Source organism: Mustela erminea, chromosome 1 (assembly GCF_009829155.1).
Source record: "Mustela erminea isolate mMusErm1 chromosome 1, mMusErm1.Pri, whole genome shotgun sequence".
NCBI lineage: Eukaryota > Metazoa > Chordata > Mammalia > Carnivora > Mustelidae > Mustela > Mustela erminea.
The window spans coordinates 38,986,302-39,011,830 of NC_045614.1; the positions used below are offsets into that span (position 1 = coordinate 38,986,302).

General features: G+C 41.4%; 1 protein-coding gene across 7 annotated transcripts in view; it reads right to left on the bottom strand.

Annotated features, from left to right (window-relative positions):
- FOXP1 (forkhead box P1) overlaps nt 1-25,529 on the bottom strand; it is a 579,941-nt gene that overhangs the window by 387,404 nt on the left and 167,008 nt on the right. The window contains exon 1 of one of the 7 annotated variants that reach the window (XM_032359566.1): nt 21,128-21,150. The exons of the other annotated variants lie outside the window; for them this stretch is intronic. The gene's annotated coding sequence lies outside the window, so the exon portion shown is untranslated. Of the gene's footprint in view, nt 1-21,127; nt 21,151-25,529 lie in introns of those variants that run through there. 7 annotated transcript variants of the gene reach the window in all.

Below are 25,529 nucleotides of genomic sequence, written 5' to 3' on the forward strand. Positions count from 1 at the left end.
AAAATGGCGAATGGGTAAGCAGGTGCAACTGAACTAATGTTAAGCTGTTAAAAACATGTGAGTCAATGTTTCCTGGGTTTAAGCAACTTTAAAAGACTCACCCAAATTCTGCTCTTATGTGAACTCCATGCATACCTCCTTTCACCATAAGAGAACATGATCTCAAACCAAGACATCTAACTTGCAGAAAGGTGAGATAGCTGTTTACAGCCCCAGTGACTCCCTTAAATGTCCTTAAGATGTCCCCTTGCGTTTAACTCTGCTTTGAGCCTCCAGCAAAATAATAATAATCTGAAAAACTTTTTATTTAATTAGGTAAATAAATAGCACATAAAGGGAACATTATTTTTCATATACCATGCACTGCGCTCAAAATCATTTGTGCAAAATCCCATTCAACCCAAAAGGATCTGATAAACTATGATACCTTCCATTCCTACAGTGAGGTGGCTGCTTCTTTATTTCCATCTTCGATGGGAAGACTAAAGCTTAAAAAGATTAAAATAACTTTCCCAAGGTCACAAAGTTACTAAGTAGCTTAGCCAGAATTTGAAACCAGATCTCTTTCCCCAACTTGGGTAATTACTTAACAACTATACTACCACACTTTAGAACATACCAGCTAATACTCCTGGTATAAGATTTCCTGACTCATGTTGATGCTGGAAAGAAAAGCAACTTGAAAAAACAACTTTGTTTTGAGAAGCTTGTTTCCAGGGGCGCCGGGGTGGCTCAGTGAGTTGAAGCCTCTGCCTTCGGCACAGGTCACGATCCCAGGGTCCTGGGATCGAGCCCCGCTTCGGGCTCTCTGCTCCTCGGGGAGCCTGCTTCCTCCCCTCTCTCTCTGCGCCTGCCTCTCTGCCTACTTGTGATCTCTCTCTCTCTCTGTCAAATAAATAAAATCTTTAAAAAAAATAAAAAAGCTTGTTTTGAATTAAAAGTCATTTTTTGGTGTGCTGGTAACATGAAGACTGATTACCTTTTAGGTTATAGTAATAATTATGACCTTCTGAATGCTCCATCGAAAGGCTTCTTCAGATACTGGTCTTTTTTATCTAACATAATAGAGAGCATAGAAAATATCCAAATGTTAAAGTGAAATTCTTGTATCCACCAGACCTGTATCTCAAGGTATGAGACGAAGCCACATTGGTCCTGGTCTTCTACTAAAGAATCTTGTCAAGAAAGAACTCAAGGAATCCAATCCAAATTGTACGAAAATATAATCAAGAAACACCCCTCACCCTAAAAAAGCCTGTATTGAGGGATGAACCCTGAATCACCAAAAATAGACAGAAGGTGGTTGGATAAAGAGACACTACCCCAGATCACTAACTTCCCTTGTCCTTCTTGCTGGGGGAGAAGGAATATGAACATTAGAAAGTTCTGGAAGAGAATAATGTTACAACACAGATACCAAGCCTAACACAGGGAGAGGGATGGATACTGTGCAGTATCACACATTGTGACCCTACAGAAAAGGAGAGATGGCAATGGATCGATGCAAAATATTCAAGTTTTTGTCAACTTCTGGTCTCAGAAGGTCCTCTTTTGAGTAGGTTCTTTTATCAAAAACCGCCAGTTTTTCACCCCTTCCTCTCCCATCACTGATCTCAGCTATTTCTAGCTGTGATGCTGCAAACTCCACCTTTATCTATCTCTCCATTTATGTGCTATTTGAATATCTTCATGTCACCTGTGTGAAGTTTAGGACAACTGAGTAAAACAAATGGACAAAGGCAATGTTTCTTGAAGTTCTAGACAACAACCATTCTGATGACTTCACGTGGTACCGACATGACAACAAACCACATTGAACTGCATTCCTGGAAGTTCTCTTTCCCATCCCCTCTGACCCCTTCTCATGGCATCTAGGACAAAGCCCCATCTGGATCCTAGTCTGGTATGTAACATGTATTACTAACAAAGAAAGATCCTCTCTGGCCCAAAACCTGAGGGAGAAGTAGGCAAGAGAATACAGAGAATTTTTGCCATGGGTCAGCAAATTACAGCCCGTAAGCTAACCTGGGCTGCTGTTGATTTTTGTAATACCTGTAAGTTAAGGATGGATTCTATACTTTTAAATGATTTCGAGAAAAAAATCAAAGACTAATATTGCACATGAAAAATTTACATGAAAATCAGATTTCTGTGTCTGTAGTTTTCCTGGGACACAGCCATGCTCATTTATCCACATATTGTTTCTTGCTGATTTGGGTTTACGATGCAGGAGGTGAGCAGTTAAACCAGAAACCATATGGCCTGTGAAGCCAAAAATATTTACTACCTGGCCCTTTGGAGAAAAATGATGCCAGCTCCTGGGTACACCATCATTCTGGTCTGCATAGTATTTATTTTAGGTTACCATCAGGCCCTGGTAACTGCTACTGTTGGTTTGTTTCTTTTTCCTTTTAAGAGATGATGTCAAACTTCCTTTTTGAATAGACATATTCTAACAAGCAAGGGGACTTCAAGGTAGGTAAAAGCAAAGTATAGGCGATATTTAGACCAAAATCAGAAAAACGTGAAGAATGCATGAGCATAGCCAAGTTGAAAAATAATGAACCAAGGAGATGGGTGCAGGAGGGGAGAGGCGGGGATATCAAATGAAAGACTACGTAAATAAGATATGCAGACATGGTGCTGTCCTCTGAGGTGGCAGAGGAGTCTGAAGTGTGGACCCCTAGTGAACAGAAGGTCAGGCAGGCTACCCAAGAACATCAGGTTGGCCAGCCTCATCATGGGGAGCCGCGGGTTCTTATTTAACCGCCGCAAGGCCCTTTTGCCCCGGCCAAGAATTCCTAGCCTGGCAACTGGGGAGAGAGTCAGGCCAAAACAACCAAGGCTGTAAGTCAGGTAAAACAATAGCAGAAGTCCAAGAGTCTCAGCGTGAGTCTAGGCCAAATGCTTCAGAGCAAACATCTCTTTGCACTGATAATCTGTCCAGTATGACTGGAAGAAGATTCCCTGTGCTTCCTTCACCCTGATGGAAAGGTTTCCAAAGGACACCAAGCATGAGTGACTTTCTGCATCTGAGAATAAGCTCACATTACTATTGATGACCCTCTATCCTCATAAATATGCATAATATTTATTCTTCTCCAATAAGGTTTCCTCAACAGTTTGGCTATCACCTTTTAAAAAAAATGTCTTCTGGTACAACAATCTTCCATTACCATACTCGTCCCTCATTACTCTTGAATACGCATCTCTTCTGCCGCCTTTCAACTAAGACAGAACTGTATTGTGGTCTTCCACGAACAACAATTTCTGTTGTTGAGTCATAGATACTATCGTAGCAGTGTTAAAAATTCATCATTTTTTTCTTTCCATATGATTAATGTTTTTAAAACAAGCTAGTAAAACTTAAAACTCACCATAGCTGAAAAAAAAAAGGGGGGGGGGGCTTGAAATGCTGAATTTTAAACTTTGGAAACAAGACGAGTTTAACCGAATGTCATCTTTTCCAGCACAGTATTTCAACTGGTCATCACTTCTTAGGTGAATTACGATTAGTTTAATCTGCTATTGACTCAGAAGGCTGAACACAAGAGGTTCCCCATTATTTTAAACCAAGATAAACTATTTTTATTGAATTCTAAGCACTCCCACCCACACAGATACTAAGTTTTCATACTTAAGGGTTAAATATTAATTAGTTCATACAGAGTATCTACCAAATTGCCAATCAGAACTCACAGATTGAAATATGTATGGCCAGAAGCCAAAAAACTCGATGGTTTGGTTAACCCTACAAGTCTTATCTCGCACAAATGACTGAATTAACTTTGGGCCTTCTGAAACCTAAAAACCAGCTCAATGAAGTATACACTTGGAGTTGTGTAGGCAATGCTTTCCTCCAAACCTCCCTCCCAAATGGGACCAACCAACAGCTGGGGAATTGGGCCATTCTGGGGAAGCTGACTCCATCCTGGCTCCAATGGTTAAAAAAAAAAAAAAAGAAAAGAAAAGAAAGAAAAGAAAATGTCACCTAGGGTATGTCAATTAACATCCTCTACCACCCTGGCCATGGGGTGAGCCTAACAGGCTGGAAGGCACTCCAATTGGAGATTCAAGAATTTTTCTGAAATTTTAAAGAAAACATTCCCTATTTCTCTCTCCTTCTAGGCATGTTCAAGGACATCTATGATCACACAGTGGCCAGACACTATCTAACAAGTGCAAATAAGGCCAGTCTGATGGACCAACACCATGGAAGACCGCAGAGAGAGCTGGATCAAGTCTCCTGCGGTCTACCTACCAATAAGGACTTTAGTAAGTCTGATAAGACTATGTCATCTGGGGGACGCCTGGGTGGCTCAGTGGGTTAAAGTCTCTGCCTTCGGCTCAGGTCATGATCCCAGGGTCCTGGGATTGAGCCCCACATCAGGCTTTCTGCTCAGCGAGGAGCCTGCTTCCTCTTTTCTCTCTGCCTGCCTCTCTGCCTACTTGTGATCTCTGTCTGTCAAAAATAAATCAAATCTTAAAAAAAAAAAAAAAAGACTATGTCATCTGGACTTTCTGTTGCTTATAACCAAATCCATCCTAACTTAAATTCTGAAATACTCAAGGATTCTATTTCCCAAAGCCCTGGGATTCTGAGACCCCCAGGCAGTGGGAACCACTCCTCTGGTGATGAGTAGATTTTATACCTTTACATGGGGGTATCAGAATGTGCAACGTAACCAATTTGTGTTCATTTCAAGCTTGATGGATATTTTTCAGAGTGTCTGTAACTCCAGGTCAGGCATGTCACTAGGAAAACTATAAAAGATAACAACATCAGGAAATTGCCTGATGTCCCTCCTCTAATTATAAGATGGCTAGGGCGGCTGCCACAATTATGGTAGAGCAAGCAACATGAGGACATGAGCCGGCTCCAGGTGGCTCTCTCCCTGAAAACGCTTTCAGCTAGCTCTGCATCAAGAGGCACCGTTTAATCATTTCATTAACATCCTTTATTTCCAGAATTCATGACCACAGAAGACTTGCTTTAAGCTTGCCGTAAGAAGAGGGAAAGTTTACAAGCAAGATCAGATAATTAAAAAAAATAAAAACAAAACACAAAACACAAACATAAAATAATGCTGTTAAATATTCCTATAAACTAGGGAGTTTGTGAGGCTGAGATTTTGGGGTTTTGCCCGAGGATGTGGAGGAGAGAGACTGTTGGCCTAGTAGAATATAAAAATCATTGGGGGGGGAAAGGCTGATATTTAGGGCTTATGTTTCAAAGTCCTCTGTGCAAATCAAGATACAACCTATTTGGCTGATTAAAGGATTCAGAAGTTAAAAAGAATGGAGTTTGATGGACAAGCCCAAAATTGGAATAAAACCCTAACATGTCTCTCTGTGCAAAGCAGTCTCAGTTTTTGCTCCATCTGAAGGAGAAGAAAATGAGGTCATGTGTACGCAAGTGGACAAGTGAAAGGTGATCATTCTACCGCTGAGCAGTGCCTTCTTGATATGCTGCCTGCTATGAGGGAGACAGAGACCCGAGGAACTGGTTGGGAAGGAAATGCTGACCAGAAAAAGAAAGCTAAACTGCTGTTTTTAAGAAATATGAGCAGGTAATAGAAAGCAGAGAGGTGAGAAGAAAGAAGAAAACAGAAGGGAAATGAGGAGAACAGCAGAAGGGATAAGTTAGGCTACTGGAGGTCATTGACCTATGGAGAAAGTGGTCCAAGGACAAATTTAGTGGGGGAAAATACATATTTTAAGAACAGAGCACTTGAACATTTGACTCCAAACTTTTCTGATGCAAACTTCCTGGAACTTCCTGAACTTCAATGTCATCTATGAGTTGTGTGGAAGGAAATTATGGATAGAAGCTAACTTCCAACTCCAAGAGGAGAAAAAGAACAGTAGTGAGAAGAGAGACTATCGAGAGTTCTTTAACCAAAATCAATCATGAAAATGAAGTCTCCAGGAATCCTCACTGGAATTCCCACAGGAACAAGATAAAGGCTCAGGCCAATTTTATTAGAATCTCAAAAGTCAGGGTGACCTCAGTTGATTAATGACTTCTCAACCCATTATAACAAAGCCCTCAGTAACATGGCCAACTAGAGACTCCCAGGAGACACGCGAATGCTATCCCAAAGTTGACACAGGTGTGAAGACCTGCACAGTTTTGCTAAATCTATTTTCTTAAAATGAGTGTCACCACCTGTAAAGGATTCACATGAATTTCACAGCACTGGCAGTATGAGTAGTAGGAGGCCCTAACCATTGTTACCCTTTAGTAAATGTCCAACATAAGGAATCAAGACAAGAAGTAGAAACGTAAGTCTACCAACGTGGGAGGCAAGTTTTGCCAGGGTGACATTTTATAGAAACCTGAAAGGAAATCACTTTGTGGCAACTTGAAAAGGGGCGGGGTGGGCATTATCTCATTCTCCAATCAATATTACCAAACAGACTTTAGCAATAACATTTCTTTAGTTGTCGGAAAAAAAAAAAAATTGAAGACCTGGAAGTCTTAACAGTTACCGTTATTAGTAATTAAGAAAAGGTATAGGGAAGAAAAAAAAAATTCTGAACCACAACCATTGGCAAAAGCTATGAAAGCAATAGCTTCCCATATGCATTTTAGCAGATGAATGGATTTTCAAAGAAGAAAAATATCACCCCAAATGAAAAGTTAACACATTTATTGACCACACTCTTAGCCCATATTTCACAACATAATGGTAATCTTGCTGAATTCTGTAAAATCCTATTATAGATCATTTAGCATTTACTATAGCATTTAAAGCAGCCAGGCTTCTGTGTTGGAATGCATTTGTTGGGGGGGGGGGATAAAATTCTATGTGTCGGGCTGAACCTCACACACTCTAGAAGGGAACTCCATCTTTCCTCTACTGCCCTCAAGTTGTCACACCACGGAGCAGAATCCTCCCGAGTCGGCCACTCCTGGGACAGCCTGATACCTACCCTCTCCCCACTTGCTAACTGAGGTGGGACAGACTCCCAAGCATACATATGTGTGCTTGAGGGAACCGTGCATGCTCATGATACATATACAAATACACAGTGATACATATGAATGTATATAGGAATACATATATAAATATGTACATGAATATGTATACAAATATGAATATGTATAGGTATGTGTCTGAAGCGTGGCCTACAAATCTGTCATCTCCAATGTGCAGAAAGATTTTTCTTTATCTTGTAAGGCTGACTTATTTCCTGATCTCCTTCTCCAGCCCGTCTTTCCTCTCCCCCCTCACTAAATGCACCAGGCACCAGTCTCTCTCTCTCTATATATATATACTTACTCCCTTGGCTTCCAATCCACATCTCTAGCCCAACTACCTTCCCAAGGTTATGTTCAATGTGTATTTCATCATGTTCCAGAAGGATTTTGCCTGAAATTAACTCTTGCACCTAACGGGGTATCCTAAGCTCCGCTCATCGCTGCCCAGCCTGTCTCTCTTTTCTTCTGGGTACAAGTGCTGGGGACACCGATTCTTCCAATCGTCCGTTACCTTCACACCAAATCCAGTGGCTTCAACTTCACAGATTTTTAGACACATCCCCCCAGCCCTGTCTTTCCAATCTTTTCAAATCACACTCAGGTTTCAGGTGAGATGATTTATCAGAGGGCACTCTCTCAACCCAGCCTGAGTGTGCAACAAAAACCACAAGTGTTTAACAGAACACACTGCAATTTTTCTTTTTGCGTGAAGTAAGATACACATTGCAAGAGAGGGGACTTTTTCTTCAACCAGTAGCTGGATTTCAGCTCTTCAGAAACATCACAATTTCCTCTAATTTGGGCTCCCCACAATATTCTGTGAAATGATGACAAACGAACTGTCACGGAGCTCTGCTCTGACCAAGAGAGATCTGTGCTCATAAAAACCCTGGTCATGCCCAGTGGCTGTGTAATCAGAATCTTCGAAAGGCTGGTCCTTTGGTCACAGAGACAAACTGGAAATCGTGGCTCCATCTCACTGCTTTGTGCCTCTGGAAAGATCACACACCCTTTCCACCACTCAATTTCCTCACCAGCATGGTATTCTACGGATAGTAACAGTACCCCCTTCATTGCATTTGGAGAAGAAGTAAAACATAATGAACTGCAAATCACTGTGCCTGCTGCCTTGTCCATAGCAAACGTTATCTGCTATTAGTAATATTAATTAATGGCACCAAATAAATCACTGGACTGTGAACTGAATTTGAGGTTCTCTATAGTAGTGTGTCCGCTACCTTTCCAACTCATTTTCTCTCTTCCTCTTTTTGAACTCCATGTCCCAGCCAAAGGGAATTGTTCCTTGTTCTCCTCAAGTGCCATGCTTCTTGGTCTCTGTTGCTTATTCATTCTGTTCTCAATAACCAAAAAACCACATTTGTTCCCCTAATCCAAATACTTCAAGCTTACCTCTTCAGGAGGCTGCAGCTTAAATTCTCCATGGGGGTAAAGAAAGGTCTCACTTCTCTAAACACCTCTAAACACTTTATGTCTAAGGACAGCATCTGAGTACAAACTTAGGTCTTCTCAAAATTGTCTACAACAAATGTTGACATGCCCGAGCTATCGGTTCCATAAGCAAGCAACGGGCCATGGGTGAAGGAATCAAGAGATCATCCCCTGCACACTCCTGGGTGGTAGGCATCTCCTGCCTCCCTCGACACCGAAGTCGAATGCCACCTTAATAACTTGATCTCCTACTAGTTCGTAAAGGTATCGCCTTGCCTTGGTTACGTTCATATCGATACAACTGGAACAATCGAGGATTTTGTATCTAAAACACCTAGAAGTATACTTCTTTTCCCTGCCCATTATACATAAGCCTTTTAGATGCTTTAGTAAGTCATCATCAGAACAAGTTTGGGCTGTCCGTGAAACCACCTCATACCTAAATGACTTAATATGGCCTGTAATCTGCCTCTTTGAATTCATACTGTTTCTCCCACAGAATATATATAAACTCCTTAAAGTGGAGTGTGAACCAATGTATACCAATTCTTTTTCTTTTTTTTTTTTTTAAGATTTTATTTATTTACTTGACAGAGAGAGATCACAAGTAGGCAGAGAGGCAGGCAGAGAGAGAGAGAGGAGGAAGCAGGCTCCCTGCTGAGCAGAGAGCCCGATGCGGGACTCGATCCCAGGACCCTGAGATCATGACCTGAGCCGAAGGCAGCGGCTTAACCCACTGAGCCACCCAGGCACCCATTCTTGAACGTGACACACGCATCTGTGATCATTACACATTATCAGCTCAACAACCACACCCATGTCATCTTCAAATGGTATTTATTAAGGTCCCATATGTTCCCGCTGCATGACAAAAACAAAGCTGCTGTTCAGCTCAGCTTCTATTTATTTCAACGTCTAATGGCTCTTAAGAGAATGGGTGGTTCTCTGTTATTGAAAAAGTTTGTAACTGTCAAAACAAGAAACTGACTTGGTTATAGTCAGAGGCTTGTAAAGCCAATACCAAACCAATGCCAGAATATACACTAACAACAACAACAAAAAAATCCATAAATTTTTCCGCCTGAGAGTCTGTTTCTATGCATTGCCTATATATCCAGCCAATTCAAAAGGGATGAAAAGTAAAAATCTTTTGCTGTCATGTAGCCAATACAGCCAGTGGATTTCCTTTTCTAACTTTATTTTTTGAATGTCCTGTAGACTCATCATAAATCATTTCCAATCTAATTCTCCTGCTTCCCAATTTTAACTGTCGGCCTTATTTAAAGAATTGCCTCTATATTTAACAGATTCCATATCCATTCTGAGAGCTAGTAAGCTAAAAAAGAGTGTGTTGTTCTAAAATGCATCATTCAACTGCCTGACTCTTGAAGCAGTTTAAACGTTCAACGTCCAATTGTCTTACCTTGCAGTGATTTGAAAACTACATATATGACTTTCAGTAATAAAGAAAATCGCAGTTTAGCACATGCTCAACACCTAGGTTTCAGGTGAGATGATTTATCAATGGGCACCCTCTCAATCCAGCCTGAGTGTGCAAGGGAAAACACAAGTATTTAACAGAACATCTTGCAAATTTTCTTCTTGTGTGACGTTAAGATACACATTGTAATCGCGGGGACTTCTTTTTTTCAATCAGTAGGCCACAATGCCTTTTATCAACATTAAAAATTAAATAAAGTTTCCCAAAGCACAAGGTAACAGTTGACACTTAGTTGCTTTCAAGAGTCCTCTGGGGAGAAAAAGGAAGAAGAAAAAAAAAAAAAAGCAGTGGCAGTTACAACAAATTAACAACATATAATAAAAATGCCATAAACATGCGGCATACGTCATAAATCTAATCAAGTCCACAAGGCGGGCAGATAAAAATGATTAACTGCCACTACCCTTGAAAAGAAAAGAAAAATTTTGTCCCTTGTTATTCATCACAGCTAATGTTCTGACCGTCAATCTAACGTGTAGATCGAACGATCTTTATAGTAACACGCTGTACCAAGGAGAAAGGCCTTTTCACTTCCTATTTTATTTTCTGAGAAACCAAGAAGGCACAGAATGCTCGTGCCACTTTTTCAGTAAAGGTGTGGCTTTTGGGGGCGTCAATAAAGGTTCTCAGAGTCTTGATCAACAGAAAAAGAAGTAACAATAACAACAGAAGACTTCCCTCGTCTCTGTGTATGGACAGGACAAAAATTACAAAAATACTACCCATCCCGAGGTAACATTCAGTCACTTTTTATTGGCTGGCTGCGTTCTTTCCTGATTCTGATAAGTTACCAATTCGGCCAAGGCCGGGCAGCCAATGAGGAGTGCATATGCTGAATCTGTAAGGTGTGGAGAGGAGCTTCCTGGGAAGGAAGTAACAGGGAAAACTGCAGCTTGCCCAAGAAGTAGGTTCTGTGGCGTAACAAAAGCTTGGATAACTTCCATGACAAAGACCATCACCTTGACAAATAGCAGGTCTATGTTTCTTAGAATTAAGATTCTCCAGGCAGATCCTCTGTGACAAGAAGGGTTACCTAGAGGGAGGATTAACATGCTGACGTGTAAAAAAATAAAAAATATGATTTTTTTTAAAAAAAGCTGAAGAGGTTCAAATGAACAAACTCCTACTTGTTCCTTAAAGGAAAAACAAAGAGCTTTCAGAAACATCTCCTCTGAGAGATGTAAAAGAATATGAGTAAATTATAACAATTAAAAACCATTAAAGATAGAATAATTGAGAATACCTGTTTGGGTAACAATGACTTTCTTGAATTCCTCATAACAGAGGGTCTATTTTTAATCACTCTTTTTGCAAAAACTTGCATAATTTAACAATAATTGCAGATTTTTAATTTTTATACATCCACAAGAACATAAAGTGAAAACCATAAATTATATACTAACTCCAGCTGTTAAATGTTGGCATTTTGTCTTTAAAAAAAAAAAAAGTTCAAAAATCTGTTTCCTTAAACCAAGGAAATGTGGGAAAAGGCCATCCTGCCAGTGGAAATCTTCAGCAGCAGAAAGCTCCTGCTGCGGTTTCTTGCCGAGGCAGCAAACTCGACTGAAGGAGAAGTCGCTGCCAACTCAAACACTGTTTGCTTTCACACCCAAGAACAAACTGTGTGCATGGCGGAGGCATCCGAAGGGCTGGGAGCAGCTGGAGGGGACTGCAGAAAGGTAACAGTGGTGTCAGAGCTACTGTAAACTGGTTCTCGAGTTTCTATCAGCAAGTCAGCATCCCAGAAAACAACCCGGTGCCTTCTCCACGCGGCTCAGCAGCCCTCCGTCAGTACCTGCCTGCCGAAATTCAAAACCTCCTTTTTCCAAGTCCCCAAGCCAAGGAACTTTTCAAAGAAATCACCCACACAAATGAAACACATACTCCTCTGGTGTGCTTCGAAGGGCCAGCGAGGTTCTGGTTGAAATGGGAGTAGTGAGAAATGTCCCTATTTCAGGGCGACATGCAACCTGCTTTCTCTGTAAGCAGGAAATGCAAAGGAAGTGTTCACTGCAACTTGTACACCAAGGGCAGAAAGTTCTGCCAAAGCAAATATAATTAGTCCAAGGGTTTTCTGCTCCAAAGACCCTCCAAGTTACCTGGGTGCCCACAAGGATGGCTGTCACTAGGGATGTGCCAGGGGGAGTCAAGGACTTTGGAAGGAAGAAAAAAACCACCACCCAAGTCTCAAAAAAAAAAAAAAAAAAAAAAAAAAAAGACGCTTCCCGCATGATGACTTTCTGTTCTAGTTTCAAGTAAACAAAGACCAACTTCTTGTTGGGATAGTACCGTTGAAGCCACAAATGTGAAATGGTCAAATAACAAAGATTTTTTTCTTTTCCTTTCCTTTGCCCATAGTGTTTTGAAATAATAGTTACAATTATCACAAGGTTGGTTAAATTGGTCAATTTCATGTCATGTATATTTCACCACTATTAAAAAAAAAAAAAAAAAAAAAAAGTATTGTGCAATGCCCCGGTGGTGAAAAGAAAAGAGCCCTCCATCTGAGCTATCTGTTATGAAATTCTGCCTCCCCGTGCCCGGCATGCTGCAATTCCAGAATCAAACACAGTTAATCATTTTAAGGAAGAATCCTTTCCAAGGTAGAAAATCACAGTGTTTCTTTGAAAACCCCTACTCCACCTACTCCCCCTTCTCCCTAAACACTGTTATTTAAAACAGCTCACAAAAAAGTCCTGGGTGCAACACATGTATATGGAGGAAATGGTGACTCTGTGAATGGAAGATCTAAATATTTGCCGTCTATAATAAGAAAGTTTACCTAGGGCAAAAAATATCACATATTCCCAATTCCAGATTGGACCCAGTAAGGAGTCAGTATTAAGAGTCAACTTTAATGACTTCCCCTAGTTTAAAATTAGAAACCCTTTTCTTACTGTTTTAACTTACCCACACCTACTGCCCCCACCACAAAAAGTTTGATGGTTTAGACACAGGTTTTAAAAAAAAAAAAACTATCCAACTAAACAAAGACCTCCTTTCTTCCCAAATAAAAAGGAGTGTAAGAATTTGCCAACGGTTCCCCCAAGACACAAACCTATAGCAAATTCTTCTTGCCTCGAGAATGATTGATGTGATGTCCTTCCCCTCTGTCAACACTCCCTACCTTGTCTAGTCGCTGGTGAGAACCAGGAAGCCACAGACACACACTTCGGGCTTTTGCTTGTGCGGGCCTCAATTCTCCAATGCCAGGCTGCTGCCAATGTCCTTGCAGCCAATGGTAAACAGGCCACAGGGTTCAAGTTAACTGCAGAGCGTTACCACACTGAACATCTGGTCATGAATGAACGGATTGCCCACTAACTCTCAGCATTGGGCAGCTGATGAAAAATTCAACATTTTCCTTGTTGGCACAGTTGTTTTGGAGAATTCTCTAGAGCTTCCTGAATTATATTAAGAAAATTTCACTGCAGCAATCTATATCTGTGAGAACAGCTGGTGTTGAAAGGGATCTGCTGCTCTCTCTCTGTGCTGGGGGACCTCGTGTTGGATCAAGACAGTTTTACTACATTTGTCCTTGAAAACTTAGCCTTCGCTCGGAGGTACCGGGCAAAAGCAAATGGCAGGAAAGGCAGCTCCCAGTTGCGGGATTCCACAGAAACGAACCTCTTAATTCAGGGTGAAAAATCTATTACCCAGCTGAGAAGACAGTAAGAGCGCAATGGTACCTGACAAAGACCTGCCTCAGAGTTTCCCTTAGAGAAAATGTATCCAAATGGTCATCGAAACTATGGCTGGGGTCTGCAATCCGGTCGGCCCCGTTACCACGGGGCACATTTTGGAGATTTTCAAAACGAAATAACAGTCCTTGACAAAAGCCAACGAGATACAATGTGTCCAAATATTAGTTTGGCACCAGGTGATGGATTTTAAAGTTAGCTAAGTCTTGTATCAAACCTAAGAATGACACAGTTCGAGCAAATCACATGTAATATGCTCTATTATGTTCGTCACTGGAAGAAGCCACATTGACAGAAGTGGAGTGGTCCGTGGATGCCTGAGAAGAGCAATTCTCTAAAAATGTAGCAGTAGCGTTTAAAGAAATTAACTTGTTAATGGATATATGTGATATATTATTATTCTTTTTTGCTGAAAAAAAAAAGGAAGTGGTAAACTTAAGTCAAGCTAAATTTAGGCTATTATCTATGCAGCATAAATTTCACTTCTGTGTATAAATGCTAACTTGCATATTTCTCCATGGTAACTAAACTATGATTAAAACAACAGTGAAACCAGCCTTTAAAGCCACCTGTTTAACTAGGAACAACCTAATTTACAAAAATACTTAAACTTTGGAAATTTCATGGGCATCTCTATCACGCTTTTCCCGGTAGAAAGCTCACTTTTCCATGAACACATAATTGCAATGTACTTGGCCTGGGTCGCGATCATTCTTTTTTTAACTGGTGTAATTTTCCCATGTATTGTTCACTCTAACATAAGTGGTATTTAAGATTATAAAGAAGAAGACTCTAATAACTCTTTCCAAAAAGGAAGTGATTTTACCGCTTGGAAGGGATTAATTTACCTAGAAAGTATCTTTCACATTTTACAAAAAGAACTAACGAAAGGAAATTCCACACTGAGTGATGATTTGAGATGGCGAGCCACATTTACACTAGTTTTTTTTTTTCTTTTATTGAGGTAGCCTTGTAATTTACTAATGAAGAAATGGGCTATTTTATTGGTGAAATTAAAGAAATAATTATAATATGTCTAAGAATAGTAAAAATGTAGGTATAAGCAATATTTTGTTATTTAATTATAAAACATAAAAGTAGATTTGAATGTGAATCATTTTGAAACCTTAGAATTAGGTTTAAAATTTAAATACTGAAAACCCCTTGAAGTCAAAACATAATCATAATAGGTCAGGTTTGGTGTGAAAATCATGACTCATGTTCATGACACATATTCAGAAATGCCTCATACTAAAACTTTATTATAATTAAAAATTGATCCTCAGGTTTTTTTGTGTGTGTGTGGTTTTTTTTTTTTTTGGTCTTCTGGTCTTTACATGATGTAATGTCTAAGGCCACATTTCACACTGTTAAGTAATGATGACTGTGTAAGACTCATGATAAAAAAACCTCATAAAATGTCACAATTTATAATTTTATGTATAGTTGCCTCTCTAATATCACGTACATTTGCACAGTGGATGCTAATTAGATAACAATGGTATTACTATAATGTCTATAAAACCTGCCTTTAAAACCAAATTCTGTTAAAAATAGTCTTTTCAAGCTGACATAGCCCATTTCCAGGGTCATATTTAAAATAATTAGCACCATTGCGAGTAAATGTTCTAATAAAACTCGAAAATGACTTTCTAAGCAGAATGCAAAATTCTCTAAAACTTAACAATAAAGTCTTCCAGTAATCTGAGATCATCTTTCCCAGGGATGTCTACGAACTCAAGAGGAGAGTAAAATCTTAAAATTCAGATTCCCTGTGGCCATTTACATGGCTCCTGAAACCAATCTTGGAGAACCAGACCAATGGAATTTGTTATCCTTGTTGATTCCTTTTTTTTTTCTTAAAGATTTTATTTATTTGAGAGAGAGAGACAGAGACATTGAGAGAGAGTATGAGTGGGGAGGAGGGGGAGAAGCAGGCTCTCCACTGAGCAGGGAGTCTGAGTGGGGGCTCAATCCCAGGACTCCAGGATCATGACCAGAGCCAAAGGCAAACACTAATCAACTCAGCCAACCAGTCATTGTGGCCGATTCCTTGACACATACAGATGTCCTGCTGAGCAGAGTGAGAAGTTCTGAGAGGCAGATGGAGACAAAAGCTGACTCCTGCTTCATAAATGTCAGCTACCTAGACCCAATTTCCACAACTACCTTCTCCCAAAGAACAACATATAAACCACTCATCTCCACAAACCCAAATCCAGGGTGACCAGGAGTCACCTTTAAAGGCATGGAATTTTTGTCTTCTAAAAACCACTGTGATCCTCTTTAAAGACAAGCCTTTAAAACTAAACCATCTTTTGGGACCTTCCCATATTTCAAAGTCAGTCCAGCTAAGAGATAAGTAATCTACGAGACAGAATCCCATAGATGGGGCCATGTGCTCTCACATTCCAGACCTTAACAAAGAAGGTCAGTTATCTATGAACATGAGCCAGTATCTAGGAAGCACTTACTGAATAAGGTAACTATATACATCATGAATTTATCTGTTAGGTCTCTCTACAAGTAATAGAAAAACTCCTTAATGGATAGAAAAATATACTTTTCTAACTTTAAAAAGTAGAGATTTTTAGCAGCTAAGGTTATCAACTGAGAATTATCAATCACAACAGCTACGTAATATCTGCATATGACTTTGCATTTACCCAGTAGTCACCCCGAGCCCTAAGTCATTTCGACATTATGCCAACCTTGTGTCAAAGGCATGATCAATCTATGATGATATGATTCACTGAGGAAACTAAACAGCTTATCCCAGTAGGGCTGAGACTTGCCTTGGGACTCCAATTCCAGTGCTCCATTCAGATAACACTTCTTATTTAGAGAACCTCAGTGGATAAATCCAGGTAAAATCATTCATTTCCTGTCTAATTAATACCTAGAGACTGCTTAATTGATTCAATTGTTCAGCTTAGGATGAAACAGATTCCTGGGTCTCTTTTAGCTTGAAAATAAAAGAGCAACAAGGCCCAGGGATGACATGATCATGGTCTACAGACTCCAAGATCAGTCCCCAACTAACTTTCTCGCCCAACCAATTTGCCGTCTCTAGCTCGGACACCTCGTTCCAGCCACGTTGGTCTTTTTTCTGTTCCTCAAATCCACCACGCTCACGGCACCTGAGGGTCTGAGCCCGGAAGGCTTTTCTCCTACCCTTCTAGGGGTCGCCTCCCTCTTGCCATCCACATGTCAGCTCAGATGTCACCTCCTCCGAGACACCTTCCCTGGCTACCTTGTCTAAAGCAGCCCAGAGGCAGTCTTATTGCATGGCCCTGTCTTACTTCTCTGCATAGCAGAGATACTGTCTGATACTGTCCTCTGTTGTATTTAGTATTTGTGCCCTACTAGAATGTCAGCCACGCAACAGCAAGGTTCTTGTGGGATTGTGAAGAGTTACACACTCCCGGGACTTACAAGGATACCTGGCATACGAAGTCTTCAACAGATCCTTGTCAGATAAATGAATGGATCATATCCCACATCCCATCCGTTCCCAATAACAGCCTCTCCCTCTCCAAGAACCCAAGTCCCTATGACATGGTCAATGTTTTGCAAGTTTTCTGTATGAATGGGGGAGGGGATTCTATTTACACATTACGTGTCTTCTTCAAAATATTTTTTGTTTTTTTTTAAGATTTTATTTATTTATTTGACACAGAGAGATCACAAGGAAGCAGAGAGGCAGGCAGAGGGACAGGGGGCAACAGGCTCCCCGCTGAGCAGAGAGCCGGATATGGGGCTCGATCCCAGGACCCTGAGATCATGACCTGAGCGGAAGACAGAGGCTTAACCCACTGAGCCACCCAGGCACCCCCCAAAATGTGTTTTCAATGCCCTGCAAAAGATACAGTGAGTAAGACATATCTTTGAACCACTGGGAAACAGAAATGGGTTACAGAATTCTCGGTTTGGTTATACAAATCCTTTCCATGTTGATCATTCCATATACAGGAGGGAGCAGAGAGGAGAGGGTCTCAGAGAGAGGGAGGCAGTCAGCAGAGCAGAGTCAAGGCCTCCCTTGAACTCTGGCACCAGGCTCCAAGAACTCGTGTGTGCGGCCCAGGACAGCATCAAGGCACGGCGACAATTCTGCAGCGTCAGGGAGCGCCGACCACAGAGAACGGGAGGCTCCATGAGGGGCAGGTGTCTCCAGAAATGTGCTGCCAGTGATGGCAACAATACCCAGCCGTGACTAAGTGCTCACCGTGGGCCAGGTGCCCGGGGAGCTTGTTCCATCCACTATCGCATTTAGCCCCCACCTCAAGTTTAGGAGGGAGGCACACTATTATCCCGTCGTTTTTGCAAATGACCAAACTGAGCCTGGGAAGTGTAAGTAATGTGCTCCTTGCAGGGCCAGGATCTGAATCCAGGAGTCAAGGCCAAAGCTCTTATCCCACTCGTTTGTGTCTAGGGAAGGCAGGCTTCCTGACAAGCACTCAATAAAGCCATTGGGAGCCCTGGTCAGGTTAAGATCAGGCCTGGGCAACCTGGCTTCAAATAACAGAGGTTCTGGCGGAGTAAGGAAAGTCAGCAACTGCAAAGTCACTGGTGGTGACAATGAAAGAACATATAGGGACAGGCAGGGCCACCAACGTAAACTGTGGGGTCCAGAGTAAAATGAAACTGTGGACCCCTTGTGTGAATTTATTAAGAGTTTCAAGATGGTGGGGCGCTTGGGTGGCCGCGTCAGTTAAGCTTCCAACTCTTGATTTCTGCTCAGGGTAATGGGATAGAGCCCCATGTGGGGCTCTGCACACAGCTGGGAGTCTGCTTCTCTCTCTCTCTCTCCCTCCGCTCCCCACCCCACTCATGTTCTTTCAAATAAACAAATAAATCTTTTTAAAAAGGAAAAAAAAAATTAAAGATTTTCAAGATAGTGACAGCAGTGCGTTCAACCAAGGGTAGGGCCCTGTTGATCACAGGGCCTGGGCTGGCTGTGTGCATGTCACGACCATGAAGGCAGCCCGGGTTCTAAGTACTTTGCATCTCTGAAACTTAACTCCCTGCGTTTCCATTTCAGTCCTCTCTTTATAAGGGTCAACACATGAGTCATAAAGAACATGCATATTCTAAATGAAAGAGTCAAGAGGTAGAGAACACTTTTTCTGACTTGATTCTCTCCTGTCGAAGGGTTGGATACGAGCCATCAAGTGGCAGTCTCTGGAATTACATGATGGGTGCCTGGGAGACAAAAGTCAACTTGGAAGGGACTGGACCTAGCTGGATTCTCAGGCTCCAAATTTTAAATTAAGGGGATGGCAGGAAGCCACCTAACTTTCTTCATTATCTATGTGGACACGTATCTGAAGTTTGGGAAAGTTTTATCTGGATGGGTTTGCTGATGATCTCCAAGTGATAGGCTGAACGCAGGCTACTGTCCAAGTGGTTCTTGTGGTTCATCCTATGACTACTTCCCAAATGCACACAATGTGTCAGGTAACGCGATAGGACAATTCCTGCCTGCGTGGAACTTACAGACCGGAAACCGGGGAATAAACATTTAGGTAATATGACAGATACTCCACAAATTACAATCACCAAGAATGGTAACTCTACAAGAGCTCTCAAGGCTGTACGACCCTGACAGAGAACACGAGGAGGACCTTGCACTGAGAGAACCCAGCAGGGTTATGAACACCCCACCAAACCTCTCTCTAGCCTCACTGAATTAATCTAAAAAAAAGTCTAAGTCTTCCATTTGTACTATTTAAAGTCACTTTTTCTGTCCACTCTGGAAGACACAAGAAGATTCCTATGCCCAGCACAGCGCTGGGTTCCACACGGCGCAGACCCCATTCTACAGTGTAACTCTGTTCATACAAAATTTTACAGGGAAGTGAGGAAGGAGGAGGAGAAAGGGCGGGGAGGGGGAAGAGAAGAGAGGAAGTACAGAGAAACAGAGCATGACACAAAGAAATAACCACTTTCTTCTCCCACCCCCATCCTCCCCCAAAAGCTCGAGAATACTCTTCAAACCACTCAAAGCTTCTATCACTCCAGGGTCTTAACATTATTTTAACAGAGCTTTGCATGTGCAAATAGTACTAAAACCAGGAATGGCGCCTTTTCCTTAGAAGCATCTATCGAATCTGAGTGTCTATATGTCAAGTCTACGTGTGTGATACGTATGTCAACAGCGTGTGAGTGGTATCTCATCTCTACTCGCTTCTGATCGCTCTGATTTCTCCAATGAGCCTCTCTCTCCCTCCCTCGAGGTTTTTGAGCCGTGCTGGACAGACATGTTAGAGAGTTCAGTCCTCCCTATGAGGCACGAAACAAATGGAAGGATCCTGCCAGCCCTTGAGTCTCACAAGTTTCTTTTAAACACCTACTTGGCTGGTGTAAGCTAATGCGGACCTTTCTCACCCTGTTTAAATTCCAATGTAAAATCTGTACACAACAATAAAACATGTGGCTCGTCTGTCATGCTTCCATGAGCAACTATGTCACTCACACCCCGAACCACAGGCTGGGTGTGCGGAGCGATTTCATTCCCTTTTCACATCACTCAATTGAGCCTTCTGGAGAAAAGCTTTTAACAACCACATCTGGCCTTTAATAAATCACTGCACTTTGTCTTCCTGCCAAAACTCCTCTTTTATCTAACTTACATCTTCATGATGAGATAGGAAATCACGCATTATGGTGGTGACAAACAATTGTAATTATGTCATTAGTAGCCATTTAGTCGACAAAGGTGCTCAAAAAGGAAATATAACGCACAATAAGAAATATAGGGTAATACATTGATCACAGTTCTAATCTGCTTTTACTTCATGAGTGTAAAAAGCTGGCATAATTCTCGGGCACAGCAGGCAGTAATGGCACACCACTTTATGAACTATGTAGCTATTTTATTCCCTATCTACTTAAAAATAAAAAAGCATTTAATAGCTTGATTTAGACATAAAAGTTATTTGTGATGCCTCGCTGATTATACTGTTTATTTTTCCACTTTTCTTGGAAGTGACTTTTTGTGTTAGGAAAGAAACTCGAGTTACTTGGGTTTAGGAAATGTAACGACCATACACGTGGAGGTGTGCACACAGACGTGTGAACACACTTTGGTATACATGGACGGGTCCATCTATGGAGATGTGTGCGTATGTAATAAACACATTCCTACAGGAGTGGGATTACCCCATAAGGTAATACCTTCTCAAAAGACCCCAAGTAGTGAAGAAAAAACTATGTAAGAGAGTTTTTTTTTTTTTTTTCCAATGAGCCATTTATCCTGTATCCCACTACCTCCCACCGTGTAATTGAGTAATAAGAAATTCCAGCAGGTTTCAAATTAAGTAACTATTTGGGTATGGCTAAAGTTCTAAAAATCCTACACATTCCTCCAAAGACAATAAAAATCAAATGCCTGATTGTGCGCCGACCAGAGCTCTACGATCTACCCGGACTGAGCTACTAGTGGCATCTTGGGGAGATCAAAGGGGTGGGGATTTGGGAGGTGAAACTTACGATAACCTGCAGCCTGTTGAGGAGGAAATACAGGAATGTCCTCTCTTACCGGATCTCCACCTTTGAAATGCATGAACCTAATACATGTAAGTAAAAAAAAAAAAAAAAAAAAAAAGAAGGCAACGTGCTCAGACTTTAGCAAGAGCAAAATCATGTCATGTGTGACCTCAGCCAGCCACGTGGTCCTCCCCACATCTTACAAGCCCTCATTTTATTGTGAAATCTCCACACGACATGAGCTTTGAATGAAGTCATTGAAAAATGTCCCTTTGTTAATACAACAAACATCTAGTAAATGCTTACTATGTTCCCCGTTGATTTGTTCATCCCCAAATAATTAAGATGTAGACAAAAGTGATAAAAAGTTAAAATGGGAAATAAATGATGCCAAATCTAATTAATCCAATGCTAACAATTATGACCGTTATTTCCACACGTGGACATTTTTTCTAAATGATAAGCTTTTAGGCTTCACCTTGCACTTGGCAGTGCATTGCTTTCCTAGGAGGGTATGAGTCTGAATTCATAACAATTTTTAAAATTTAAAAATTAAAAAAAAAACAAACTACTTCTATCTCCAATATTGAGGAAAATCTTATCGAAATCCTCCACTGGTTAATAACTAAGCCCAGGACAGGCATGAAATCATGTATTGCAAATTTTTAATAAACAATCCAAAAACGAGGTACTTAATTGGACCGGGTGTTTATGACCCAGGCCTTTTCCGTTTCATTTATTTACATAGAATCAATGCATCATGTTTTCTTTTATCCGAATATAAAGCCTCCAATTTCAAAAAGATGCCTGTGAGGGAATGGAAGCTGGATTATTGTTCCAGAAGTTTTGTGAAGAAAAGAACGCACTCCCATACCCATGAGACACATTGTCTCAGAGGCTGACTCCCCGGTTTTTTCAATATACTGGGGGAGGAATTAGAAAGTGACCATTCCAGACAAGGAAAGAAAGTGAAATTAGAATAACCAGAGGCCTTAAGAGAACACGGAAGAGGTAGGAAGTCTAAATTCAATGAAAACAGAAGGGGCTTTGGCCAAACTGACCTATATGCTCTCTGCTGGATTCTCCCCTCCTGGGCTCAAGTCCGAGGACGTCTTTCAGTCCTGGAGTCCTTGTCACCCCGGCTCAAAAATCTTTGACATTTAGAATTTTATTTTTTCTAAGAGAAGCTTATCTGGAACTCACATGCTTCTCTAGTTACATATGAAAGAAACTGTACTCACATCAACATTATCTCTATTTATCAACTCCCCTGCACAGGGCCCCATGGGTGCGAGCGGTTCAAAAGTTCAAAAAGGTTCTGGAAAGTACACCAAGATAGAAAACATGCACCCATTCCTATTTGGATCTTACATTCTCGTGCCTTCTAGTATTCTCTGGATGATGGATCAAGAGAAATGATAAAAGATAGTGAGGCAGCTGCCAGGAGAGGGTATCAGTTGGTGTGGATGGCATTTCTCATGCTGACTGAAAAATTCATCTGGTCCCCACAAGCTGTCAGGCCTGAGCACGGGACAGATCTACATATCACACCTCATGAGGAGAAGGAGCAGCGGAGGCCTCATTCACTCAGAAATTCTTCCTCCCTTTTATTCTTACATTTTTGTCTTCGTTCACTCTATTTTTGTGTGCTGTTGCTTCAGACATGTCTCTCTGGGGCTCTCTTAGCCCCCCAAAAGGAATGGCAGAGAAAGCCCAAAACCAGCCCATGGGCAAGACAACGCTCACTGGGCTCTTGGCTGGATTAATTGGTGACGTCTTCCGTCTCTAAACCGCGCCACTACCTGAAACAGAAAAGGAGCCTCTTGCCATTCAGACAATGTAGTGGGAGCGTTCTATTCAAACAGATGAAATCCGTGCACACGATGCCGTGATTGTGTCACATACAATCACGTTCACATGAAGTCGTGAGTTGTCTGCTACAAGATACTAGAAATCTAAGCAGACCATTACTTCCTCTTGAGGTCACCAATGCAGTCCGGCTCAAATAAACAGTTCTTGGACAGACAGAGCTATCCTCCTCCACTTCCTCAACAGACTGTAGACTCCCTGAGGGAAGACGGGACAGACTGACATCCTCCTCAGCTTGCTACGGAAGCAAGTTCTGAACTGAGGAGCGGTGCGCCTTAGTAAGTACAATTCTTGGTAATTCTACTTCTCAGTCTTTAAGGAAACTCTCACGCATGCCTATGTTGTTCACTGCGGTAAAAAGAAAATTTTAAATGCCCTCCGACGCTGGAATGAATAAGCACAAGGCATGGTTCAATGGCAGAATACTGTGTAGACTTCGGCGAGGTAAGTTAGAGCTCTATGCATGAATGCTAATCACTCTCAAAATCAAGGCTGAATAAAAAAGCACAAAATAGTAAGGATACAATATAGTTTGAAGCTAAACTTATCAACTAAACACTCTCAAAAATAGGGTCTATGTAACCAAACACATAAAAATGGAATGGAAGGAGGAAGCCCCAACTCCTGATGGCATTTGTTTCTGAGGATGGGAAGAGCATAGCTATAAGGTGATCCAGGCTCTAACTGAAACGTTGTATTCCTTTTAAATACAACCACAAGCAAAGAGGACAAAATATTAATAACTGTCCTTCAAGGTGGAGAGAACCCAGGAGATGATGGCTGGTCTCTGTCCTTTGCTCTAACTCCTGCCCATCTTCGGCACCTGTCTCCCTGTCAATTTATTCCCGAGGTGATCTGAAAACTCTTCAGCAGTCAGACTGTCTTTTAACATACAGTTGGCCAAGCATACTCTTCATTAGACAAGACATTGGATAAGCAAAGCCAGATTCGTTTCTCAAATGAGAAGATCTAGTTTGGCTTGTAGGCTCTTTGCTTCTGTTTATTGGGTGGAAATGTCATAACCCAAAGTTCCTGGAAATTGGGAATAATGAGCTTGTATCTCTTCAGATTCACAAAACCCTAGTATGTGCACACATGGGTGGCCATAAGCTGCTTCTGGCAGTTCCACTTGGGGCATGAACTGAGTCCCTAATAGAACAAAAAACCTGCTCAGACCTCCAAAACCAAGACAGCTTAAAAAAAAAAAAAAAAAAAAAAAAAAATATATATATATATATATATATATATATACACACACACACACACACACACACACATATATATATATCTCACCACCAAAAACCTTCAGGTCAATGGCTGCTACATGGCAATGAAAGTAAGAGGAACACAAAAAGGAGAGCATTATTTCAAAATCTGGGCTGGGATTAGAGAACCACTGATGTGAAACACATATGCCCCACCTCTAGGACAAAGAGTTTGCTCTCAATGCCCAAAAAACAAATACACTGATTAAAAAAATAAAAGGCAGAGGACCTGAATAGACATTTTTCCAAAGAAGACACTCAGGGGTGCCTGGGTGGCTCAGTCGGTTAAGCCTCTGCCTTTGGCTCGGGTCATGATCTTAGGCTCCTGGGATCGAGTCCCGCATTGGGCTCTCCGCTCAGCAGGGAGCCTGCTTTTCCCTCTCTCTCGGCCTGCCTCTCTACCTACCTGTGATCTCTCTCTCTCTCTCTCTCTGTCAAATAAGTAAACAAAATCTTTAAAAAAAGAAAAGAAAAGAAGATACCTAGATGGCCAAGAGGCACACAAAAAATACTGAACATCACTCATCATGAGGGAAATGCCCATCAGAACCACAGTGTGATACCGCCTCACACCTGTCAGAATCACCCGTATGAAAATGACTAGAAACAGCACGTGCTGGCGAGGATGTGGAGAAAAGGGAACCATCCTACACTGCCGGCAGGAATGTCAGCTGCTGCGGCCAGTATGGAAAACAGTGTGGAGGTTCCTCAAGAGACTAAAAGTAAAAATACCATATAGCCCAGTGATTCTACTTCTGGTTAATGACCTGAAGACAACCAAAACACTATTTCAAAAAGACCCACACACCCCTGTATTGACTGCAGCATTATCTACAGCATCAAGCTATGGAAGCAGCCCAAGGGTCCACTGATGGATAAAAGGATAAAGAAGAGGTGGTGTGTGTATGCACATGCATAATGGAGTATTACTCAGCCAGAAAAAAAGAAAAAAATCTTGCCATTCATGACAGCATGGGCAGACCTAGAGGGCATTCTGCTAAGTGAAATAAGTCAGACACAAACAAGACAAATACCATGTAAGTTAACTTACATGTGGGACCTAAAACATGAAACAAATGAGCTAACAAAAAATCCCAAAGAAACATAAATAGACTCCTAAGTACACAATAAACTGAGAGTTGCCACAGGGCAAGGGGAAGGTGATAGACGAAATCAGTGAAGGGGAGGAAGAGGTACAAACTTTCAGGGGTAAAATGAGCAAGTCATAGGATAAAAAGTACAGGAAAGGGAGGAGACGTAATACTACTATA